The sequence below is a fragment of the Bubalus bubalis genome, chromosome 23 (genome assembly GCF_019923935.1).
Source record: "Bubalus bubalis isolate 160015118507 breed Murrah chromosome 23, NDDB_SH_1, whole genome shotgun sequence".
Taxonomy (NCBI): domain Eukaryota; kingdom Metazoa; phylum Chordata; class Mammalia; order Artiodactyla; family Bovidae; genus Bubalus; species Bubalus bubalis.
Genome location: NC_059179.1, coordinates 15,599,286 through 15,609,918, shown reverse-complemented (window position 1 = coordinate 15,609,918; position 10,633 = coordinate 15,599,286).

Below are 10,633 nucleotides of genomic sequence, written 5' to 3'. Positions count from 1 at the left end.
ACAGTTCATGGGGTCGAAAAAGAGTCAAACACGACTTAGTGACAGGGCATGCATGCCTGCTTCAGGTATCTTCATGCATGAGGCCAATCCTAATTTACTTCTTCTTTTAGATGATGTGTATCATGTAAAAGTAGGTTCCTGGGTATCTAAAGGACTATGCAAGAGCCAAGATGACTCTGAAACAGTGAAGGAAAAGGATGTACTCTACCAAATATAGAAACTTTTAGACAAAATTATAGGATAAGTTCTCTGTGGTTTCAGAGTAGAAAAGGAATTCTTTCATGAGGTTCTTTTAAAAGCTAAGGAGTAAGAGAAAATCAGTAAATTTGTCTTTAATTATATAACCTGTGTAACCATGTGCTAAGTCACTTCAGTCGTGTTCGACTCTGTGATTGTATGAATTGTAGCCCTCCAGGCTCCTCTGTCCATGGGATTCTCCAGGCAAGAATACTGGAGTGGGTTGCGATTTCCTTCTCCATGGGGATCTTCTCAACCCAGGGATCAAACCCAAGTCTCCTGTGTCTCCTGCATTACAGAAGGATTCTTTATCACTGAGCCACAAAGGATGCCCATGCATACAACCACAGGCCTCTTTAACAAAGTTAAAACAAAATCTGAAGATTGAAAGAAAAAAGTTGCAACATAATAACCAAAGTCATTAGTGTCTTTTAAAGACTGTCTTGAAATCCGCAGGAAAAATAGAAAATGGGCAAATGCTATGAGCAGGTAATGTATAGAAAATATAAACCTTATTTATAATCTGGAAAAAATAAAAATATTTTAAAATGAGATACTTTTTACATAAAAAAAAGCTATCTCAGCTACTTGACCGAAAAAGTTTTAAAGTCTGGCAAGAATAAATGTTAGAATTATACTGTTGCTGAGACTATAAATGAGTGCAACCTCTTTTAAGAGTCACTAGACAACATCTACTCCAGTTCCACATCTGTGTCTATACAGAGAAAGTTCTTCATATATACATAAAGACATACCATAATTTCTTTGCAGCTTGTTGTTAATTACCAAAACAAATTGAAACAAGCCTGAATATATGTTGGCTTAAAGCTCAACATTCAGAAAATAAAGATCATGGCATCTGGTTGCATCACTTCACGGGAAATAGATGGGGAAACAGTGGAAACAGTGTCAGACTATTTTTTTGGGCTCCAAAATCACTGCAGATGGTGACTGCAGCCATGAAATTAAAAGACGCTTACTCCTTGGAAGAAAGGTTATGACCAACCTAGATAGCATATTGAAAAGCAGAGACATTACTTTGCCAACAAAGGTCCGTCTAGTCAAGGCTATGGTTTTTCCAGTAGTCATGTATGGATGTAAGAGTTGGACTGTGAAGAAAGCTGAATGCCGAAGAATTGATGCTTTTGAACTGTGGTGTTGGAGAAAACTCTTGAGGGTCCCTTGGACTGCAAGGCGATCCAACTAGTCCATTCTAAAGAAGATCAGCCCTGGGATTTCTTTGGAAGGAATGATGCTAAAGCTGAAACTCCAGTACTTTGGCCACCTCATGCAAAGAGTTGACTCATTGGAAAAGACTCTGATGCTGGGAGGGATTGGGGGCAGGAGGAGAAGGGGATGACAGAGGATGAGGTGGCTGGATGGCATCACCGACTCGATGGACGTGAGTTTGAGTGAACTCCGGGAGTTGATGATGGACAGGGAGGCCTGGCGTGCTACAATTCATGGGGTTGGACACGTGTCACAAAGAGTCAGACACGACTGAGCGACTGAACTGAACTGAACTGAATATATGAATGTTTACTGGTGAATGCACTAACACATTTGTTTTTGTTTACTCGTGACCAAATGCTGTACAATAGCTTATGTGAATAAATTAGATTTGTGAATTTAAACATGGATATATCTCAAAAATATAATTTTGAGTGAAAAAGAAAAATTGCAGAATGATCTTTACAGTATGATAGTGTTGCTGTAAATTTGAAAAACAAACAAAATAAGATAATATCTGGTTTATGGGCATATGTGAAATGCAAGTATTGAAAACATGGATAACATGTGTGCACATGAACTTCATGGTAGGGATTTGCCTCTAGACAAGTAAGGAACTGAAAGAGAAGCGTATAAAAATCATTTCAATTATATCTGTAATGTTTTTGATTTCTAAAAATATCTGAAACTGGGCTTTATTAAAATTAAAAACTTCTCTGCAAAACACACTGTCAAGATGATGAGAAGACAGCCACAGATTGGGAGAAAATATTTGCAAAAGACACATCTGCTAAAGGACTATTATCCAAAATATACAAAGAGTTTTTAAAACTCACTAAGGGACTTCCCTGGTGGTCCCTTAAAAGAAATCAGTCCTGAATATTCACTGGAAGGACTGAAGCTGAAGTTGAAGCTCCAATACTTTGGCCACCTGATGCAAAGAGCTGTCTCATTGGAAAAGACTCCAATGCTGGGAAAGACTGAAGGCAGGAGGAGAAGAAGATGACAGAGGATGAGATGGTTGGATGGTATCACCAACTCGATGGACATGAGTTTGAGCAAGCTGCCGGAGTTGGTAATGAACAGGGAGGCCTGGCATGCTGCAGTCCATCGGGTGACAAAGAGTCAGTCACAACTTAGGGATTGAACTGAACTGAACTGGTGGTCCAGTGGCTAAGACTCCGTGCTCCCAACACAGCGTGTCTGGGTTCGATCCCTGGTCAGGGAACTAGATCCCGCATGCCACAACTAAGAGTTCAGTGCTGCAACCAAAGATCCAGCAGACTGCAACAAAGACCTGGCCCAGCCAGATAAATAAAGATATTTTATAAAAATAAAATAAAATGCAGCAATAAGGATGAACAACCCAGTTGAAAAATGGGCAAAAGGCCTGAACAGATGCCTTGCCAAAGAAGAAATACAGTTGGCAAGTAACTGTATGAAAAGATGTTCAACATCATATATCATTAGGGAATTACGAATTAAAACAACGAGACACCACTACACACCTATTAGAGTGTTCAAAACCCCAAACATTGACAATACCAAATGTTGGTGAGTATGTGGAGCAACAGAAACTCTCAAACACTGCTACTAGAATTGCAAAATAGTGTAGCCACTTTGGAAGATAGTTTGGCAGTTCTTATAAAACTAACCATACTCTTATCATATAATCCAGCAACTGGATTTCCTGTTGTTGCTTAGTTGCTCAGTCATGTCCAACTCTTTTGCAACCTCATGGACTATATATAGCCCACCAGGCTCCTCTGTCCACAGAATTTCCCAGGCAAGAATACTGGAGTGGATTGTCATTTCCTTCTCCAGGGGATCATCCCAACCCTAGGATCGAACCTGAGTCTCCTGCATTGGCAGGTGGATTTTTTACCATTGAGCCACCAGGGAAACTCACTGGACTCCTTGGTGTATAGCAAAATAAAATGAGAACTTATGTCCACATAAAAACCTGCACATCAATGTTTATAGAATCTTTATTAATAGTTAAGAAAACTTGATAATGGCCAAGATATTTTCAATAAGTGAATGGATAAATAACCTGTGGTATAGTCAGACAAAGAGATGTGTTTTAGTGCTAAAAAGAAATGAACTATCAAGCCATGAAAAGATATGAAGGAACCTTAAATGCACATTACTAAGTGAAAGAAGCCAATCTGAAAAGACTACATGCTGTGTGATTCCAGCTGTTAATATATGACATTCTGCAAAAGGCAAGTTGTGAAAGCAGTAACAAGATCAGTGTTTGCCAGAGGTTAGGTGGGAGGAAGGGATGAATAGTTGGGGCACAGAGGACTTTTAGGGCAGCTGAACTATTCCACATGATACTACAGTGGTGAATACATGTCCTCGTATGTTTATCAAGACACATAGAATGTACAGTTCCAAAGGTGAACCCTAATGTAAACTGTGGACTTTGAGCAATAATGATGTATCAATATGAGTCATCAATTAACAAATGTACTCCTCTGGAGCAGCATGTTGATAATGCAGAAGGCGGTGTGCATGTGGGGGGACAGGGTGTTTAGGGGAACCCTCTGTATTTCCTGTTCAGTTTTGCTGTGAACCTAAAATTGCTCTAAAAAATAAGATTTATTAGTTTAAAAGATATATGAAACAAATATAATAATATTTATTGATTCTGAAAGGTGGTTACATAGTGTTTATTACTTTCTGTACTTCCTGAGCTTGAAAAATTTCTCAATACCACTAAAAGAAAAAATGAATAGTATGAGCACAAGTATAAACTGAACAAAATGATAGAAAAGATGGATTTGAAGATAACCCCAAAAGACATACGTGCATCTATATAATATACATAGGTATAATAAATATTAAGATAAATGCAATAAGCCAGTATGAAAGGGATGGTTTATTAAACAATGCCTTAAGAAAATTGACTGGCTATTTGGAAAACTATCAAATAAGAACCTCACCTCACATACATATCAAGTACATTTCAGGAGAATTAATAACTAAATGTTACAGTAAAATCATTAACATAGGGAAGTAAAATAAAATGGAGGTGAATATTTTGCTTGTCCAATTGTGGGAAAGTGCTTTCTAAGTCTAAAAGCATTGAAAGGAATTGTAGTGAGCATTTAAAATACATAAATATTTTACCATCTTTCTAAATTCCATATATATGCATTAGTATACTGTATTAGTGTTTTTCTTTCTGGTTTACTTCACTCTGTATAATAGGCTCCAGTTTCATCCACCTCATTAGAACTGATTCCAATGTATTCTTTTTAATGGCTGAGTAATACTCCATTGTGTATATGTACCACAGCTTGATGGTAACGACAACCCTGTATGCGAGACAGCAAAAGAGACACAGATGTATAGAATAGTCTTTTGAACTCTGTGGGAGAGGGAGGGGGAGGATGATTTGGGAGAATGGCATTAAAACATGTACAATATCAATATAAAAAACGAATCGCCAGTCCAGGTTCAATGCAGGATACAGGAAGCTTGGGGCTGGTGCACGGGGATGACCCAGAGGGATGGTATGGGGAGGGAGATGGGAGGGGGGTTCAGATGCATGTTGATGTATGGCAAAACCAATACAATATTGTAAAGTAAAAATAATAATAATAATAATTTTTTAAAAAATAAATAAAATACATAAATATTTTAAACTTTTGAGAGTTAAAGTGTTGTAAGCAAAATCAAAAACCAAACTGTATATTGAGCAGGTATGATTTTTATAGTCAGAAATGAAAGCACAACTGAAGCCATGCAACAAAACCTTAGGTATCTCCCTGTCAGCCTTATCCCATCTTCTTACCTAATTGTTGTCACTGCACAGTTTTTCCTGGTCACTAGGCTTAAAATTTCCAGAAATCTTTAACTCCTCAAAATATTTCTCTCCACATCCATCAGTTAATTGCAAAACTATTTTCAACTGCTACGTATTGAGTATGTGCTATGTATCAATCATCATATTAGGTGCTTTACATACTATGTCTTTTTTAATCCCCAACTCTATAATATTGGCATCATCTCCTCTTCATAGTAAGGATCTAAAGTTCAGAGATATGAAGTAATTTTTCTCTAGTTCAGCTATAGGATGCAGCTCATTAATGGGTCATGAGCTCAATTTAATGGCTATGGCTAGCAGCTTTAAGAAATGAGATAAAATAGAAGAGAAAACATCAGAAGACATCATGCATATTAAGGGTAGGAGCTGTTTCATTAACCTTTTTGTGATTTAACATTCTTTTAATTCATTTTTAATTGGAGGATAATTGCCTGACAATGCTGTGTTGGTTTCTGTCATACAACGTGAGTCAGCCACGTGTATACACATGTCCTCTCCCTTTAAATCCTGCTTTCCACCTCCCACCCCATCCCACCCCTCTAGGTTGTTACAGAGTACTGGGCTGAGTTCCCTGTGTTATACAGCAGCTTCTCACTAGCTAGCTATTTTACATATGGTAATATATATGTTTCAGTGCTACTCTCTCAATTTGTCCTACCCTCTCCTTCCCCCACTGTGTCCACAATTCTGTTCTCTATGTCTGTGTCTCTACCATGTGACTTAGCAATCCCACTATTGCACATACATCCTAAGAAAACCATAATTGAAAAAGATGCATGTACCCCAGTGTTCATTGCAGCACTATTTAAGCTTGGACATGGAAGCAACCTAGATGTCCATTGACAGATGGATGGATAAATAGGTTGTGGTTACATGTATACACTATGGAATATTACTCAGCTGTAAAAAGGAATACATTTGAGGCAGTTCTAGTGAGATGGATGCGACTGAGTGACTTCACTTTCACTTTTCACTTTCATGCATTGGAGCAGGAAATGGCAACCCACTCCAGTGTCCTTGCCTGGAGAATCCCAGGGACGGGGGAGCCTGGTGGGCTGCCGTCTATGGGGTCTTACAGAGTCGGACATGACTGACGCGACTTAGCAGCCCCAGCAGCAGTGAGGTGGATGAACCTAGAGCCTATGGTACAGAGTGAAGTAAGTCAGAAAGAGAAAAACAAATATTGTATGTAACATATAAATGGAATCCAGAAAAATGGTACTGATGAACCTATTAGTAGGGTAGAAATAGAGACATAGACATAGAAAACAGACTTGTTTCATTAACCTTCAATTCTTGAGTATATGTGTATGAGTATGTGTGTTAGTGAGTGAGAGTGTGTGTTTGTGCTGGAACAAAACATAAACCATTTTTCTTACTGTGTGTCATATTTAGAAAAATTTGAATGCCACTGTTTTACTTAGTATGAGGCCAAATATTCACACCCAGGCTGTGGGTCTCTAAAGCCTATGGCCTTGCAGTTCACCCTGGCATTCAAGGCCCTCCATCACCATCACCTTCCTGTCTTGTCAGCCTTATTCTCTACTTCTTTCATCCAGCCATGCACTTATCATCATTCTACACTATTTTCTCAGGATGCTCTGTGTTTAAGCCTTGGATCAAACGGTTTCTGCCGCAGATCTGCTGTCACATCTACTGGGTAAAACTCCTCCAGAGAGTCAGCGTGTCATCGTTTACATGAACCACACAACCACACATTTTCCTATTTTGATTTCAGAGAAGGAAGACCCATTTTTAAAACTAAGATTTATAAAGTGTATGCTTTTATGTTGTATTGGTGGAATTTTAAGTTTTAAATTTCCACATTGGTGGAAAGTTAAGCAGTCTTCAGTACTTTAAGGTTACTATGATGCCATTGAGTTAATCTGTGACCAAGGAACAAGAGTGGCACCAATAGTAGCTAACATTTATTTGCTGTATACCAGGCCCTGAGCTAACTCTTTACAGGCATTGCCTCACTGAGTCATTATCCCCATTTTATAGATTAAAAAGTTGAGACACAGGAGTGTAATTTGTCCAAGTTTGCATAGCTAGTAAGTGAAAGAACTACTTTTCAAAGCCAGGCAGTGTTTTTCTGGAACATACCTGGTTAACTCCAATTACTACACTGCCTCAAAACCAATTTCCTTGGAAGACACTCTGAATGCTTAGTTTCAAGTTCATGAAATGCACTGGGGAAAGTCTGAGGGCTGGGGGATTGTTCACTTGGGTGGTGCCAGGGGAAAAGCTGCCTTGGAGGGTTGAGGTACTCTTGGAATGGGGGTTATATGATCTGGTGTGAGGCAGCAGCACAGTTGGGACGGAGAATAAGAATTGATACTGAAAGATCCGGGGTCAGTGGGGAAATGGTCCTGAAGATTAACAGTGAAGACAGGAATCAAAATGGAAAAGTAAGCAGTCAGGGGAAGATTCAGAACTAAGGCAGCAGCCAGCAAGCTCACATGTGGGAAGCTCTTTGCTTGTCCTTGGAGACAAGGGACTTGAAGGTCATCAGCAGTCATGGGGCAGTGTCTCTGGTAGGCCTCGCTGGGATAACTCTGGATGCCTTTTCTGCCAAGCAGCTTGCACATGCCAGGCACTCACCCTGAGCCAGGCAGGTAATGGGGTACTGCCGCATTCCTTTGAAGAGAAAACACTGCCATTTGTCATTGTAGTGGACCTCGATGTGGGATTCAGATGACCTTTCTGTCATCCGCCCTCTAAATGTAAATATTTTCGACAGACCATTGCCCTAGTAAGTGAGACCACTTGCTGTGTATTTTTAACTTTACTTACTCAGTGAGCTCAGAACCATGGAATACTGGGCATTGACAAATAATGAATAATAATAGTACATTTTTATCCTGTATCTGCCACATGAGGGTCTTTTAACACATTCTCTCCTCTTTTGCCCTAGAAAGAACAAACAAGTTAATCTTCTGAATTACAGGGGGGAAAACTCCAGGTCGTCTCTTTTGAGCTATGTCAGTGCTTCCCAGTTGGAAAGGTATTTCTCAAGACTGCTTCCCCTGAATGGAAAGTGATCATTCTATAAGGCAATCAATAATGAGTTTTGTTGTTGTTGTTTTATAATTTTATTTATTTATTTATTTGTGGCTGCGCTGGGTCTTCATTACTGTGTGGGCTTTTTCCTAGTTGTGGCGAACAGGGGCTACTCTTGGTTGCAGAGCCCGGGCTCTCATTGCAGTGGTTTCTCTTGTGGAGCATGGTCTCTAGGGTGCATGGGCTTCAGTAGTTGTGGTTCCCAGGCTCTAGAGCACAGGCTTGATGATTGAGGTGCTCAGGCTTAGTTGCTTTACAGCATGTGGGATCTTCTTAGAACAGGGATTGAAACTGTATCTCCTGCATCGGCAGGAGGATTCTTTATCACTGAGCCACTAGGGAAGCCCAGTAAGTAATGAGTTTTTACCACATCATCCTATTTTATTGATAGTTTCTTTATAACTGCTTTTTTTGCAGTCTTTCATACAATTTTATTTTCTCCCTTCAACGGTTATAATATGATATCTTGGTTCATGGCTTCTGTCACTCTGATCTTTGCTTCAGTTGTCACATATATTCCTCTGATCTTCCTGTCTCCCTTTTACAAGGGTCCATGGGAAGATCTTGGGCTTGCCTGGATAATCCAAGATAATCTACCCATCTCAGAATCCTTAACATAATTATATCTGCACAGTCCCTTTTTGCCATGTAAGGTAGCATGTTCCTAAGTTCTGGGGGATTGGGAGGTAGATATTGTTGGAGGTCCACTGTTCAGGCAGATCTTAACCAGGGAGAATTAGTTTTGGGACTTCACCTTGTAAAATATAGGTTCTTTTTCAGTCTGATCCCTTGGTAGCTGTTCCGATTTACCTTATCTTTGTTCTACTATTAACTGTGATATTATCATGTAAAAACACAATATGCCAAGGACTATTTTACGTACCTCATACATTTTAACTCATTGAGTGTAGATTCAGGAAGATTAGGTAATTTAAGTGGCAGAATCAGGATTTGAACCCAGGCAGTTGTTCCCTAGAGTTAATGATTATGTTGTCCTGATCTCTGATGACCCAGCTTCCTCCTGAGTGCCCCAGTGCTGAGAGTGGCATCTCAGTTAAACCATTTGACATCTCACGACATCTTCCTCAGACTCTGGATCCCACATGGAGACACCAGCATGACCTCTGCTTTGGGCCACGTATACCTTCAGGCAGGCCAGAAGCTGCCTTCAGCCTTTGAGCAGCTTTGAATCAATAACCAAATTAGGTCTCTGACCCCTCAAAGCCAAGGACCAGCCCTCGACCAATGTAACTCCTCAGAGGCTCAGTCCTTGACATCCAGCTGGATGCATTTCTGCAGACTTTACCACAGTATTCAAAAGTATTACTTTTAGAATTGGGAATGTGACTCATGCTTCTACTTTTTATTGAGTACATAGAAGGAACAGTTAATGCAATTTGTCTGAACCCTGAGCATAATTCTACTGTCGGAAGAGCAGTAATGCTAAGATTTATCAGAGGCTGCAGGCTCTGCCATAGTTCATTAAAGTTTTTCATTATTCATCTATATTAAGCTAAACACATTACATGATGTCAGACAACACAGAGCTGCTGTTCTGATTAAAGACACTTTGTTTAACCCAGAAGACCCTGGATACTTAGTAAATGCTTAGACAGGCTTCAAGTAGTCTGTGGATGTGCCCATAGGTCAGTAATGAGTTTCTGAGAGGCAAGAGCCCCCAGGAAACAAGCAATGAGGCTGCTATGTGCCCCAAAGATGGTGTTTATTTCTTACCACCTGCTTTGACCAGAGTCGCCATCACCTTTTACCTGCACCCTTGCCGACAGCCTCCTGTCTGGCCTGTCTGCTTCTGCTCTTGCCTTCTATCATCTACTTTCCATACCACAGCCAGAATAATTCTTTTTATCTTTGTTGTTATTATTTATTCTTTAATTGGAGGCAAATTGCTTTACAGTGTTGTGTTGGTTTCTGCCGCGCAACAGTACGATTCAGCCATAATTACACGTATGTCACCTCCCTCCCCTCCCCATATCCCACCCTTCTGGGTCATCACAGACCGCCAGGCTGGGCTCCCTGTGCTATACAGCAACTTCTCACCAGCTATCTGGCACATGGTAGTGTATATATATTGATGCTACTTTCTCCATAGGAGAAGGGAATGGCAACCCACTCCAGTACTCTTGCCTAGAGAATCCCATGGACAGAGGAGCCTGGTAGGCTACAGTCCATGGGGTCGCAAAGAGTCAGACACGACTGAGCGACTTCACTTCACTCATTTCATACTTTATCACTGGAGAAGGAAATGGC